The sequence below is a fragment of the Danio rerio genome, chromosome 24, assembly GCF_052040795.2.
Source record: "Danio rerio strain M-AB ecotype USA chromosome 24, GRCz13ab, whole genome shotgun sequence".
Classification (NCBI taxonomy): Eukaryota; Metazoa; Chordata; class Actinopteri; order Cypriniformes; family Danionidae; genus Danio; species Danio rerio.
In genome coordinates this window covers 12,989,744-13,006,216 of record NC_141044.1, presented here as the reverse complement: position 1 = coordinate 13,006,216, position 16,473 = coordinate 12,989,744, and the positions used below count along the sequence as shown (strand labels likewise).

Genomic DNA, 16,473 nt, shown 5'->3' with positions numbered 1-16,473 from the left:
TTCTAAAAAAAAAAAAAGTCAAATGAAAAGAGCATGTTCAATATAAAACAAATATGTGAACACTTCAACACGTGGATGCATACATTTTGCAAACTCCAAGTTGAACCTGCTGCAGTTTCCCTCCCCCACCCCTCTGTTCGTGTGTATGTGTGTGTGTGTTAAGCACACATCCCTCACAGCGCCTCATTCAACTCATGAACGCGCGGCATTTGCAAACACGTGCTAATGACGCAATCAATTGGAGACGCCTTTTCCCGCGAACTCATCTCTCCAGGGAGAGCAGGTAAATCAATTTATGTATTTAAATGCATAATTACTGCTTACACGACAAAACATTTCCTTTGTAAGATGTATGTTTAGTGCTTATATTCCTTTGTCGATTATATTAGCAATGTTAGCTGTATACTGTTTAACACACTACATTTCTGTTGATCAAAATAGTGTTTGCGTGTGCTTGTGTGGTTGCCCCAAAAATAAAATCTTTATTTTTTGTTTAATATGGTGATTATTTTAAATTACTTTAAGTAAATAAGCCTTTTAATGATGTTAATTAGCTTTCCCAAACGCACAGAACATTATATATATATATAACGTCTTTATTATATCAAAGTATATATAACTTTGAGGTGTGTAAAGTTACAAAAACATGAAAATGGTTCATGTGGGTCTAGCCCTGTTTTCAGTCTAAATAACAATGTATTTATAGCTTTGTTTAACGAATATAGGAAAATTAATCTTGGATGTGATTTACATCCTACCTATTCTGTTTTTAATTACATTATGATTTAATTTCTGATTTAAATTTTTAGATAGAAGTACATTACTAGATCTATGTGAAATCATTTGGGTTCAGCAGAACAATAGACAATATATAAAATGTATTATGCTATTATTATTATGTTATTTATTAGCATAATATAATTTATTATATTTATTTTTTCGTAAAGTCTTTATAGGAAACATGCCCTTTGTCTTCATGCTGGGAGTAAGAAAAAACAGAAAGCGTAAAATACCTCAAGAGGATGCAGAACATTACATTTGTTGTAAAAGTGACAAACCTGCAAGTGCAATTCATCAACAATTACAAAGGTAAGTTATACTCACAAACACTCTCTCTCTCTGTCTATATCTCTCTATGCAGTGGTTCAATATAGAATGATAATGAACATGTACAATATTGACATCATGGGAACTCAAAATACATTGAATAATTATTTATTATGTAAACTTTTACAGTTCTTTTTAGTAAAATCCATGTCGTGTTGCAGTGGTATTGTTAACAGTGCAACATTCTAAGAGACTTAATTGTTTTTCAATAATATTTTCAAGTTCATCTGGCCTACTACAGGTTGAAATATTAACTGAAACTGTTACTAAAATTTAAAATATTTATAGGTCAGTTGTACTGTACATTAACTCTGTGCAAGAAGGCTTCAATAGTAAACATTAGTTAATTAAAAGTATTGGTAAAGTTTAATGTTAATCTTAGGTGATGATCATTTCTTAATGCTTATGTATGTGTTAAAATTATAGTAATCTGATTACAATCGTTTTACTAAAGTTAGTCGTTTTACTAAATGGGGATAATAACTAATAATATTCAGTTGTATTATTTTATCCTATATTAACACAGTAACTGTAATGAATCTGGCTTTTTTCTTACCGTTGACTTTAATCCATTAATTTTATTTTAAAGTGTTACCTGTTGTACTTTATCATACTTTTGCAATTAAATTGGGTTGAAACATTTATTGACTCTGAACATGTGTATATACAACAAAGCACTACATTAATTATTTTTGCTATTATAATTGTTAAAGTAACCAATGCAAACCATACACACACTTAAATTAGTTTTTAATGTATCTGTAATGTTGTAAAATATTTTACAGATCACCAGACTTTTAATTTTCAGCCAGGCACTCCAATGGCTTCCAATGACATCTTTCCATTTCAAAATAGTCACGTTTAAGATCTGATTTCTTTAAAAATCAGTAATCTTCACTACCTGTTATATTTATGATATGAAGTGGGTTTCAGATCGGACAAGAAGCACTGCATTAAAGTCCATTTCCCCCCGCCATGTCTTTAAAATATGAGTTTTTTACCCTGTATTTTGGTTGTTGCTAGATCAGATATGGTTGCAGCCGAAAGTTAACGAAAACTATTTATATTATTTCTTAAATTTCACATTTGTTGTATTTTATTAACGTCTATCCCCACCCCAACCCTAAATCCAACTGTTACAGTAACGTAAAAACAGTAGTTGTATTGAGTATTATTTATGCTGCTATCTATTAAAATACCCAATACATTTTATTTTTTAAAGCCTACCTTCACCCCAACCTTAAACCCAACCGTCACAGTACTGTAAAAATATTCATTATTGTTATACATTCATTCATTCATTTTCTTTTCAGCTTAGTCCTTTTATTAATCTGGGGTCGCCACAGCAGAATGAACCGCCAACTATTCCAGCATATGTTTTACACGGCGGATGCCCTTCCAGCTGCAACCCATCACTAAGAAACCCATACACATTCATTCACACTCATACACTTCAGACAATTTTTATCTTACCCAGTTCACCTGTACCACATGTCTTTGGACTGTGGGGGAAACCGGAGCACCCCGAGGAAACCCACGCGAATACAGGGAGAACATGCAAACTCCACACAGAAACACCAACTGACCCAGCTGAGGCTTGAACTAGCGACCTTCTTGTTGTGAGGTGACAGCACTACCTACTGTGCCACTGCGTCGCCTATTATACCTATCATAAAAATGCTGCTATATGGATGTGCATAGCACATACCAGCCGGCCACGTATTCGATTTAGACTTTACCCAGTATTTTCAATGGAATTTCTGCGCTAGCCTTTTGCTATACTGACGGCGCTAGTGGTTATACCATCGTTCATCTAATTTTACGCTTGAACAACTAAATGAATGCTTTAGTCTGTTTAACTGAATGTATTGTAATAACATTACAACATTGATGATGTACAAACAACTTTGTGAAATTGAAAATATCCACATTAAGCTATCACCGGAAGTTTATCGTTGGCTTTAAAACTCTAGCTGTGCAGAGAGCCCATTGTGCATAAACAATTTTGTTCCAAATCCCCGTTAATATCTAATCTTTGTGCTAACAAACAATAGCGAACACAGTTGGGCAAGTTACTTCCAAAATGAAATGCATTACAGTATATATATATATATATATATATATATATATATATATATATATATATATATATATATATATATATATATATATTAAAAGTTACTGCCATTTCTTTTTTTGTAATTGGTTACATGACAATATTAATATCTCAGAAATGCATTACACTACTTTTGTATTACTTTTAGGTTACTTTAACCAAAATACCCACAGAAGTACGACTCTAATGAATTAAAGTATTAATTTTCAATAGTATGTCTATGTTTTCAAATACATTTAGCTATATATTGTAATTATTCAGAGAATTTTTTGTTTGCACAAGGAGTCTGACAACAGCCAGTGCTCCACACAGAGATCTGGTCATTTATTTGACATATTTTCTTTTAAATATATATTCATAGTGCTTCATCTTTTACACATTTATATATATGACTGTGTAACCTTAATCACTTCTGGGGATGGGGACTTTTTACAGTAAAAGGTAGCAATTTTATTTTATCCAATAAATGCATTGATAATATCCACAGATTTTTAAATAGTCAATCAAATGAACTTAAACTATTAAAATTGCAACAAACATTTGTTTTGGCCCAAACTACAAAAACAAACAAATTTAAAACTAGTTTAAACACACTGGTTTAATCATCCATACATGTCATTATAACTATATTGTATAAATATTATTTCAAAGACCTACATCATGCTAACAATTAAAAGCTGAATGACATGACATAACAGGCGATTGCCCTCTGAGTGCACCTGAAAAGACATTAATGACACTTCTCATAAAGCTTGAGAAGCATACAGGACAAGTAGAACAATTAGTTCAAATAAAAACACAAAAGTCTGTAGAATTTAATGCAAACTCAAAAAATGCAATTATGAACCAATGATAATTAATTTTCAACAAACTGCAGCTAATGAACGTCTTTTGTTTAGGAGGATGAGTTTTCACCACTGAAGCTTTATTCAGAGGGGATTTTGTTCTTGAGTACAAGTTTGAGTGGTGAGTATGATTAGCCGAAAGGTTATTAAATATGTTTAGATGTGGTTAAATAAATGAGCAAATAAGCAAACATAACACTGCCGTGCCCCTATGCCAGGGATCACCAAACTTGTTCTTGGAGGGCCGGTGTTCTGCTGGTTTTAGCTCTAACCCAAATCAAACACACCTGAACAAGCTAAACAAGGTCTTACTAGGTATACTTGAAACACCCAGGCAGGTGTGTTTAGGCAAGTTGGAGCTAAACCCTGCAGGACACTGGACCTCTAGAAATAAGATTGGTGACCCCTGGCCTATGCTATAGTATCATGATAGGTGATCTCAAAGGTGGATGACATGAAAATTGTGTATCACCCAACAATAATGTCCAAGCACTGCACAACTCTGAACAAGTTCGACCCACGCATGTGCAAGGCAGGCAATTCTGTAATCTATCAGCTTAAATATATCGGCCATATTTTGATATCAGACTGATGACCATAACATAAAAAAAAAGCATTTATCGGCTGATATTGATATGGCCGATAATATATTATGCATCTCAAAATTTAAGTATTTCTGATTCTGATCATTCTGATTACAATCAGTTCCCATATTTGATTGCAATTTCATAAAAAATGTTCCTCACAGACATAAAAAATATTTTACAGGAATTGAGAAGTGAAATGTTAATTAACACTTATAATCAAATCTGTAGTTTTTAGTGAAATAATTAGCAAGTTTTAAAATAGAATTAATTCTCGATACTATTGTTAACACCTCTTTGAAGATGGTCACAGAAAAAAAATAGTACATCTTAAATGTATAAACTTTAAAAATTGTTTGTATTTTATGCTTAGTGATTGTTTTATGTTTTACAGCATGGATGCATCGAAAGAAGATGGGTCTTTAGGGAGACTTGTAAATGATGACCACAAAGCTCCTAACTGCAAAATGAAAATCATATCTTTGCTGTGTGCAACATACTTCCAGGAGAAGATATAACCTACAATTATGGAGATTCTGGTTATGGTGAGTAGGGGTCAGTAGTATGAGTCTACAGAAATCAGTAGGTTCACTTACCAATTGTCTATATTATGAAACATAAAATTCAACCATAATTATACGGATGCTTTATTCTGTAATATTGACAGTCAAAATAGCAATACTGACTGACATGTATAAGTAGAAAGTCTGGTCAGAAGGAATATACAGGGTTTCCGCGGGGTCTTAAAAATTCTAAAATTAAAAAATCGAAATTTAAGGCCTTCAAAAGTCCTAAATTCACTGTTCTAAGTCTTAAATATTTTTGCACAGGTCTTATTTTTGCGATGTCCATGTAACGCTACATCTAAAACTCATTTAAATTCTTTTTTTGTTGTTGTTGCTAGGTTTTCAGGGTGTTGTAGTTCTTTATTTCACTAGTCCAATTGTAATTTGCGTTATTACAACTACAAATAAGACCGACATGCCCTATACCGACAATTGCTAATCAGCTTTCTGTTATTGAACTCAGTGCGCGCGGTAAATGTGATGTCATCACTGTGTTTATGGAGGTCTGCCAGCCGCGACATGATTTTGGCTGGCAGAGCTCACAAAATGTTTTTTCAGTTCGTGCGGTTCAAATTTGATTTGAATTGAATATGAAACACTTTGAAGAGATTTTGTCTGAAACAGGTATGACTGTACACACATAGGGCTGGACAATAATTCGATATCAATATATATCGCGATAGATTTTTTTCAATAACAGTGATGATTTTTAAACCCATTTCCGGTATTTCGATATACATTTGCATACATCTGTTTTATTATAGATAAGATCTTATACCTTGTATCATTTGTCACTGAATGACTTTTTCGTGCTCAGAATGAGCGTGATGTCACTTGCGTGATGACGTACATCACAGACACGCTGCCACTGCCAGCGCTCAGAAGTTAGTTAAGCTGCTCCGTCGCAGAATGCTACAAAATGCTACAAAATGTGTGCCCTGAATACTGATGTGAATGAACAAGCTTCCACAACTAAGAATGCAGACAAATTAGTTGATGAGAGAGGAAAGACGAATGCAGTGGTGTGGAAGTGATTCAGCTTTTTAAGTTTCGATAAACGTTTAGTTTCGGTGCTCTGCAAAATGTGCGGTAGAGTGGTGCCGAGTCTGCCGACTAACAGCGGAAAGACATCAAATCTGTTCCACCCGATAGAACATACTGAGAGTCAGAAGCAATGACAGAAGATGAGGCATCATTTAAGTTTAAGTCAACCTGTCGCCTCACCATCCACCTTCCCGACACAGATGGCTATGAGGCACCGTGTAGGATCTAAATAAAACTTTGCTTATCAACACGAGCATATAAATTACTCGCATATAAACCTATACTATGTTCAAAACATGTATGAAACTTGCGCATATATAAACTTGATGCATGCCCATTGATACACCCATTGATACACCCATTAGGGCTGGACAATGATTCGATATCAATATATATCGCTATAGAATTGTTTTCAGTAACGTGATATGAGTTTTAAACTCATTTCCGGTATTTCGATATAAATTTGCATATATATATATATATATATATATATATATATATATATATATAAAATAATTATATTTTTAAGATCTTATAGATTGCATTAGGGATGTAACGGTATCAGAATTTCACGGTACGGTAATACCTCGGTATGAATGTCACGGTACGGTATTTATTGAATCATTTACAGGAAAAACAAAACTTATGAAAATACTCCAAAAAAGTGCCAAAAGTGTCAATGACATACAAATTAGCCATCTATCTGTAACATTTGAAACAGGAACTTCAATTTTAATAACAAAAAAATATTAAACCATGTAAAAAAATTAAGTTTCAATTTAGTATTGTTAAAAACTCATCACATTTAACATTTAATCACTCACTCACTTAGATAGAGATGGGTTTAAAGGAAAATTATCATATAACTATAATCTGGTAAAAGCTGGTATCTCTGGGTATTTACAATGTCCCCTGCAACAGAAAAAAACCCCTCTCATTTAGGACTGAGGTTTCTGGGACAGAGATATGACTTGGCCCAGGTTGACAGCAGTGGGTAACATTGTGCATTGTCTTTCCCCCACTTGAGAGGACAAGCCATGAGTGAGATAGAGATCTCTTTGCGGTACAAGTCAATGTCTGCATCAATCTGAACAGTGTGCTGTGTTTCTGCAGTCCCCATGCAGTCCCCATACTATTAGTCGTATTCCCCAACTTGCAGGCACGTGCACACATAGGGCTCAACCTGTGCAGTGCACATGCCCTTTTTAGTCTTGGATAGAAAGTGCCCTTCCAAAATGATCAAAAGTGCCCCCGCAACGCGACACACCCTACGTGCCGCTCTTCAGTAGGCGCGCGACAACACCGCTCTTGAGTATGCGTGCTCAACCCCCCCTCCCCGCTTTACAGTACGCGCGCGACAACACAGCTGATCAGAACACGCGCGACAACACCGCTATTCAGAACGCGCGCGACAACACCGCTATTCAGTACGCGCGCGACAACACCGCTATTCAGTACGCGCGCGGCGACAACACCCGCTTTATGTTCGATCATTTCCAGGTCTTTTTCATCCTCGCTTCTAGCAGCACACTTCATTTCCGCATTACTGGATCTGTAGCGACAACAGACCGCAAAGAATGATGGCAACCCCAGGGCTGATGGGAATTGTAGTTTCCACTACCTCCCGTTCGCTTCATTCGCCTGAGCAAATTTTCTCAGAAGACCTATAGTTTTATCGAGTCATGCGACTACGCTAATATCGGAAAAAATTTATATTGCGGTATGACGGTATTTACAATACCGTTACATCCCTAGATTGCATCATTTGTCACTGAGTGACGGTCAGTGCTCAGCCATCAGAAAGAGCATGATGTACGTCATCACGCATGTGACATCACAGACACGCTGCCAGCGCTTAGCACAGCAGTTGGTTAGCTACGTCGCAGAAAGTTTGCCCTGAAGTGTGCCCTGAATACAGATGTGAATGAACAAGCTATATATATATATATATATATATATATATATATATATATATATATATATATATATATATATTTGCACAGGGCTTGACATTAACTTTTTTGATCACCAGCCACTGTGGCTAGTAGATTTCCAACTTTACTAGCCACTCTGCATTTTCACTATCCACAATTTTGTTGTTGGAAAAATATATTTTATATGCATAAGTTTGACGTTGACATGCTAAAATTACTTGATTTAAATTTTGTGTTATGTCCACGTGTTCTCAATCATTTCACTTTTTGTGTGTCGAGTATGAGGTTGCTCAATGAGCATGAGTAAAGGAGTCATGGTTTCATAGTGTTTGCACGACTAGCATGACTTTTTTTAGAGCTCAAAATTAACGGTTTACCAAATTTATCTCTATAACCATACAAAACAATAATTATTTCTTAGACACAAATGTTTAATGTGTCAAAACAAGCAAAATATAGCTGTATACTATACTTTTTATTTAATAAAACATTTCTTAAAAAAGAAAGAAAAGCAATTGACTTTTAAAAAAATAACTATTGTCATGTATCAAAAATATTTACAGTAATCTGTAGTGGCTAATGATCATCCTCTCATTTGGTATTCACTTGCTTTCTTCTGCTCACGTGATCACAATTATTTTACTTCTGGATTCTAAGATCACATTTGCACGCATATTGGGTCATCCTTATATTGTCGAACCCTGCTTTTAGGAAAACTACAAAATTGAAAAAAAATTATTTTCAACCAGGCAAAGTGGCTTGTGGGAGTGACTGTCTAACACGACAAAGCTGAAATCTACCTGAATTTGGCGTGTTGCCGGGTGTTAATGTAAAGCCCTGTGTGTGTGTGTGTGTGTGTGTATATATATATATATATATATATATATATATATATATATATATATATATATATATATATGTCTGTTTGTAAAGGCTAAATACAAAAAAGAGAGTGAACATTTGAAAAAGTTAACAAGTAAAATTTTTTTAAACCTTTTTATTAAAAGAAAAGTTATAAGAGCCTGGAGGTATTATAGACTTTGCAAATTCAGTTTGCAGATATTTGTAGGTACAGACATCTATTGTGTGCGTTCTTGGCAGTTTTTTTATGTCTTTTTAATATTGTCCATATCGATATCGGAATTATATCATATCGACCGAAATTAAGAAGTATATCATGATATAAATTTTTGTCATATCATCCAGCCCTATACACACATCTTCTTTATGATCAGTCCATGCGTGATCATAGGGAGAAGTAGAACCAGATGATCAATACTTTTTGGCTAGAAATTGCAACAGCAGTGGGAAAGGACGACAGTTTTTGTAAAAGTTTGGAAAAACCTGTGGGATAAGTTTGTTTAAAAAAAGAGGCCATGCAAAAGTGTAGACCCAGTTGGTTTTAATATTACAGAATATGTTTTTCCATCATGCATAGGTTTTACACTAATGTATAGACCTATATTACAATTTCGAATTTAAAACAATTTACAAGTTACAAACTAAAATTAAGTAACAAAATTTTGCCTAATTACCCTAACCTGCCAAGTTCACCTAATTAACCTAATTAGGCTTTTAAATGTCACTTTAAGGTGTATAGAAGTGTCTTCAAAAATATCTAGTCAAATATTATTTACTGTCATCATGGCAAACAGAAAATAAATCTGTTATTAGAGATGAGTTATTAAAACTATTATGTTTGAAATGTGTTGAAAAAAAAATCTGCTCTCCATTAAACGGGAATTGGGGAAAAATAAACAGGGGGGCTAATAATTCTGACTTCAACTGGAAAGGAATGTATGAATATATTTATCAGTTTACAGTATATTGATGCCCAATTTCTAGGCTTTATTGGTAATAACTAAACAAGCCAGAAAGTCGTGTGTGAATTGTTGAGTGGGCAAAATAAAAAATAAAAAACCTCAATATTTTTAGTGAGTGTACTTGTTTTCTGTTTTTATTTCTGCCTTAATAAAAAATATAATTGTAGAGCAACCCAAAATCTGTTGCCATTAATATTTAACTTTAATGGGTAGAACTGTCTGAGATATGAAGAAAAGCATGTGATGCATCATTTAGATAAAAAATGTATTTAAAAAATCTTGAATGGTTATAAAAATCTTTATAATTAATTATAAAATAATTAAAAACGATTATCCTGAATGATATTAATGATATGACCTAGTTCCAGAAGCTTTTTACTTCTCTGTTTATTTGTCAGATTTTACTGTCGGTTTCTTCTTCTTCTGATCTCTTTATGTGTATGCGTGTTTTTGATATTGCGATATAGGTCCTAAATTTAATACTTAATGGTCTTAAAAAGGTCTTAATAAGTCTTAAATTTGACATTATGATATCTGCAGAAACCCTGAATATAGAAAAAGAAGAATATACTTGTTCTGTCTTGACAAATATTTCTGATTTCGATATTCTCTGTTTTTTTTCTGACATCCAGTCCCATAATGTTCTGTCTCCTCACCTGCTTTGGACAACGTGAAGATGAGTGATCCTCACAAACAAACTGAGCCACAACAGTCAGACAAAGCAAGAAGATCAGGGAATAAGACGGTAACCCTTTCATTCAGGCACCAGGTAGCCTATCTAGTGATATTTGCTGCTAAGTGAACAGGGCAGAGTAACCAGAACAAGGTAAGACAGACCCTTTGGCAGGTTTATTTAAAATGTAATCTTGTTCTAACTATATAACATCATACAATTGTGTCTTAAAGCAATTTATTTAAAGATGAAAGGATAGCTCAATTATGTATTTTCACATGCCAGATATTCTGGAGTTAATTCATACAGTATGACCAATAGTACACATACAGATTTTACTATAAAAGATTGGTTAATTACTGGCAAGTGATAGTTGGACTGCATAGTTAATCGTAAAAAGATGGCGATCTCGATTCGAACCCCTGAACGTCGATGCGTGAACGACATTTAAATGACCATATTGCAGTTTGGAGTTATGTTTACTACAAGATAGGGTTGTGCCGATTGACACTAGTGTTGTGTATCGATGATAGGGAGAGATATCACAGAGAGCTGAGGCCTGACTATTTTAAAGATGATGTTTGGTTCGTTTCACATTTCTGTAGACCTATTACATATGTTAAATTCATTTTTAAATAAAAGACTTATTATTAATATTATCTTGTTGTTGATGTTATTCTTATCAGAATTAATAATCAATTAACTGTAACTTGTCCAGCTTTAGCTGTGTCCGTCAGCATTGCCTAACCAACACTTTCAGACTGCAGCAGCAATCATTTAAATTGAAAATTGCCTGCTCAAAGGAAAAAAAATACAATGATTTTAAAATTGCAAGGCGAGTATTACCTATATTCACAATTTTTACCAAAATCAGCATGTCAAAAAGAATTTATTTCCCATTCTTTGCATATCAAGTTAATATGCAACTTCACTGTTACTTAAAAATAATAGGCTAAATAACAAAACAGGATTTAATTAACAAACAAGTTATAGGTGCAGTAGGTGATCTGCCAAAATACTAACCGGTTGGCATAATATCTTTGAAACACAGTCCCTCCCCTGCCATCCAAAGCCACGCCTCCTAAAACACGAATGCTCATCGTAAAGATGGCAGTGGACAACCCACTAGATCATGTCATTCACCATTTATAAATGTAGCTAGTGTTTGGCCGGTGGCGTGCAGGAATTACACTTATTACTAAACCATATTTGCATGCTATTTCACATGAATATTCAGAGTAGTGGTGAACAATATAAAGAGCGCATCACAGGCTGTCATTGTTCAGAAATGACCCAATATAAATACAAAAGCATCTTCAGCTCAGTAAAGTAGGCTAGGCCGAATAGCTCTATTTACTGATGTTTTGTTGTTAAACTAAATATAAATCTACTTTATCAATGCTGTAAAAGGACCTTATGAAACTGAAAATAGTCGCATCAATCTTTCACGGGGAGATTTCAGTGGCTGAACAACACTTCTGTGCAAATAACCCATTCATAACAACACAATCTACATCAGCTCTGTGTGACTAAAAGAGTTTAACACAGAACATGACCTGCCTAACAGAAATACTTCAGTCATGGTATTATTCTTCTTCCAGCGTGCAAAACTCACTCCAATATAGATTCAGGAGTTTAACAGGTTTTTATTCAGCATTTGATTCGCAACTGTGACTGCTCGTCTGCACATAAAAGCGCGGCGCACATGCACGCATCCACACGCAAATGGTGAATCTGCATGAAGAGATGCCCAGTGGTTCAAATCTACATTTGCTGACAGTTTGAACTACTTATAAGAATTATGAGAATTGTCAGCCCGACAATATTTAATTGGATGAACATGTTTTAGTTTATGCCTTACCCAGAATATAAAAATACATATAAACACATTTAGATCATTTTCTTTAATCTTTACTTTTGGACTGTGAAGAGACTTTCGACCAGCACAACACATGATTCTGAAGATGATCACCTACTGCAGCTTTAAATAGACTTAAAAAAATAAAATAAAACCAAAAATGAAAACTTTAGAACTGAAAGTGGCTCAGATGTTCTGGAATAAATGGTGTTGCAGTAATGCACAATTGTTGGTCACCTGAGACTCCTTTTATAACAGCACTCTCACACGATTATCTCTTGCTTTCACAAAAAGTTTTTTATCTTTTATTTATATTTGTTACTAATAGCCTATTTTAGTTTTGCCTACGGGTAAAGGAAGCCTATGGACTTTTTAAATTTGTTTTTAGTGCATATATTTACTGATTTGTCAAATACCCAGAATATACAGGGTGTCCGCAGGGGTTGTGAAAGGTAGTAAATGAAATTAGTCAAAATTAAGGGCATTAAAAAGTATTAAAAAGTAGTTAATGTCATCTGACGAGGTATTAAATTTTCGAGCTCATGATAAATTTTTAGATTTTTAGATACATTTTCAGTTTGTGTTGAGTGCAGGCCTTTATTCTAAAATTTGCGTGGATTTATTTAAATGTTGAGAGTAGGACCGGAGCGATATCGTGAGGTGGTATGGTAACTTGGCAACAAAGCCGCAACGTCAACACACCAGGGCTCGAAATTGTGACTATTCTGGTTGCATATGCGCCCAAAAATTAAGCTATGCAACCTCATAATATATTTGGGAGCATGTGTGCGACTGCATATAATGGTTGTAGTGCGACCTGCTTAGATTTTTTCTAAAGATGTGCTGAATCGCTTTTCCCGGCCATTAAAATGGTTCATATTAGCTGTCAATCACTTAAGGCTTTCCGCTGTCAGATGACAGGGAGCTTTTGTGACTGCAGGAATTGCAAACGCCTGAAGAGTGAAAAGTACACAGGTTTGCAAATCCCACCTAAAGTTACAAATAATGGCACAGATGACCACTATCATGTGGTGAATGTTGATCCACCAACCGAGATCGAGTGTTTTCGGAGAAGGTGGCCGAATCTGGATGCGTTGCATTCACTGCGTGTTCAGCACAAATGTCCGCTAAATGTCAAATCTAATACTGTACACATCATCGCCAAAGAAGCAGGCCTTCTAAGTTTACACTGAAACTGCAGCTCATAACAAAGAACCGCATTGCGCTGTTGGTCATCGCGAGAATCCTGCTCTGCCTGCTCATTTATTGGGTCGGCTGACTCGCCTGCTTTATTCCACAAACACAGAAAAATGTAAATCAGCTCATAACTAGTGTGAGCATTTACAATGACACAAACCAAAATCAAAACTTTCAAAGAGTGGCAGAAGTGAGACTTTTTTTTGAGATGTATATTCTTTTTCTATTTAATTACTGATGACTGTTTGCAGCTTTTAGCCTTGAATTGAATGATTTATTATAATCTTTTGTTTGTTTTGTAGTAGAAATATTATTCATTAAATTAACTCGCATATAAAAAAACATATTTTTGTTTGATGTAAACTATACATTTATTCTTCATGAAGTAACAGTTGGACTTTATATAGCAGATAACCCACATTCAAGGCAGCATGATAATGACAAATGTAATTCTTTGTTAGTATTATTGTCATCATTGATTCAGCACGATTGTCTAACCATGCTGAGAACGGTGTGTAATTGTGCCGCACTGATCCAGGCTCAGTGGAGAAACAACCATAACCGTACTGAACTGTTCTTAGAAGAGCGGCTATTGATATTAATGACATGCATAACATTGATTAAAAACTATGAACAAAGGCCCATTGTGACATCTAGATTAATCCCTCTGCTTTACTTAAATGTATATGTTATCTGCAATATGTTATTGCATTTAGAAAGATTTAATTTACGCCACTACAGTTGCAGCTCTAAGTCGTGCTGGTATTACATTTTTTTTGAAGGCATTAAAAAAGGTAGTAAAAGGTATTAAATTCAACTTAAGAAGTTCTGTATATAACCTGAAATAAATATGTTTGTTTTATTTGTGTTTAATTCGATGGAATGATAAACATGGACATGGGTGTTATTCAAAACATGACCTATTTATTTTTAAATATATTATATTTATATATTTAAAATGTTTTATTTAATTGTTTAAACCATATTACATAAATTTACAACTACTATTTTACCATTTGTTTTGGCTTTAGTTATTAAACAGATTATTAATAAATAATCAAAGAACATTTTACTGAGCTCAGTCAATAGTTTTGTCTGTAGGTCTAGTCAAAAGTCTAATACAATTAGAGCCATGGCTGCAACGAGTCTGCAACACTGTATCTACAATGAAACTCAGAAAACAATAAACAGAATTATTCCAAGCACAACATTGTGTTAGATTTTAGCAAATACAAATGTAAGCTTGTTGATTATCACTTATGTGACTATGATCAGACCTGCTGCACTCAACTATACAAAACATGGACAAATAAAACTCTATCACAGAGAAATAGTCATCCGCGGGGGTCCTTCTCTCATCTAAACAGGACATTAATGCATCTTTGTTTCTTATGTGTTTATCATTGTAGGTGTCCCCAAAGGTGTGTGTGTGTATCACCAGAGTCCTCAAAGTGTAGCTAAAGCAGTGTGTGTGTATCACCAGTGTCCCCAAAGGTGTGTGTGTATGTCACCAGTGTCCCCAAAGGTGTGTGTGTGTGTATCACCAGAGTCCTCAAAGTGTAGCTAAAGCAGTGTGTGTGTATCACCAGTGTCCCCAAAGGTGTGTGTGTGTATTACCCGAGTCCTCAAAGTGTAGCTAAAGCAGTGTGTGTGTATCACCAGTGTCCCCAAAGGTGTGTGTGTGTATTACCCGAGTCCTCAAAGTGTAGCTAAAGCAGTGTGTGTGTATCACCAGTGTCCCCAAAGGTGTGTGTGTGTGTATCACCAGAGTCCTCAAAGTGTAGCTAAAGCAGTGTGTGTGTATCACCAAGGTCCCCAAAGGTGTATGTGTGTATTACCCGAGTCCTCAAAGTGTAGCTAAAGCAGTGTGTGTGTATCACCAAGGTCCCCAAATGTATGTGTGTATCACCAGAGTCCTCAAAGTGTAGCTAAAGCAGTGTGTGTATCACCAAGGTCCCCAAAGGTGTGTGTGTATCAACAGAGTCCCCAAAGGTATGTGTGTATCACCAGAGTCCTCAAAGTGTAGCTAAAGCAGTGTGTGTGTATCACCAAGGTCCCCAAAGGTGTGTGTGTATCAACTGAGTCCCCAAAGGTATGTGTGTATCAACTGAGTCCCCAAAGTGTAGCTAAAGCAGTGTGTGTGTGTATCAACAGAGTCCTCAAATGTGTGTATTTCCACTGTAGTCTAAACTAAATTAATTATAGACACTCCTCTTTCAACTAATCATTTGTATAAAGACTTTCCCAGTAATTGTTTTCACTGAGAAACGTGTCTTATGGCGCATGTAAGTAGTTAGTGTATATGAATTTGAACTTCACAACCCTTGTTTTATACAGTATGGGTTTTAGTGTGAATGGATTTGAGGTGTACTATATTAACCATCATATGACTTATCAGTAGAGTTTCATCACTTCTCATATCATTGGATATTAATGTGTCTATTGAGCTTCATAAACTCACTGTAAGGTCATCCATTTACTTCTCCCTTACTGTTTTTTAAAATTAGTTTGTATGTATTATTCTGCTAACATGCTGTCTGTCACATACTATTTATGAGAGAAATATGTCATTTCATGAACAATACTTGACACCAAATGACCTTCTGACACCAGATTGAGTTATTTGTGAAGGAAAAAATGTAATTGTCTATTTTCAGTGATCTTATTTACTTTATCATATGTCTCTCTGCACTAACATTATTATAATTATTAATAATATTATATTA

The 16,473-nt window shown here is 34.8% G+C and overlaps 1 long non-coding RNA gene across 1 annotated transcript; it reads left to right on the top strand.

Moving 5' to 3' along the window:
• The first annotated feature begins 233 nt into the window (after positions 1-233).
• Positions 234-12,567, top strand: LOC147837983 (uncharacterized). Its single transcript, XR_015525474.1, has 5 exons — positions 234-283; positions 948-1,089; positions 4,123-4,189; positions 5,047-5,197; positions 10,652-12,567. It is a non-coding gene; the product is annotated as an uncharacterized LOC147837983 (long non-coding RNA).
• Positions 12,568-16,473: the final 3,906 nt, after the last annotated feature.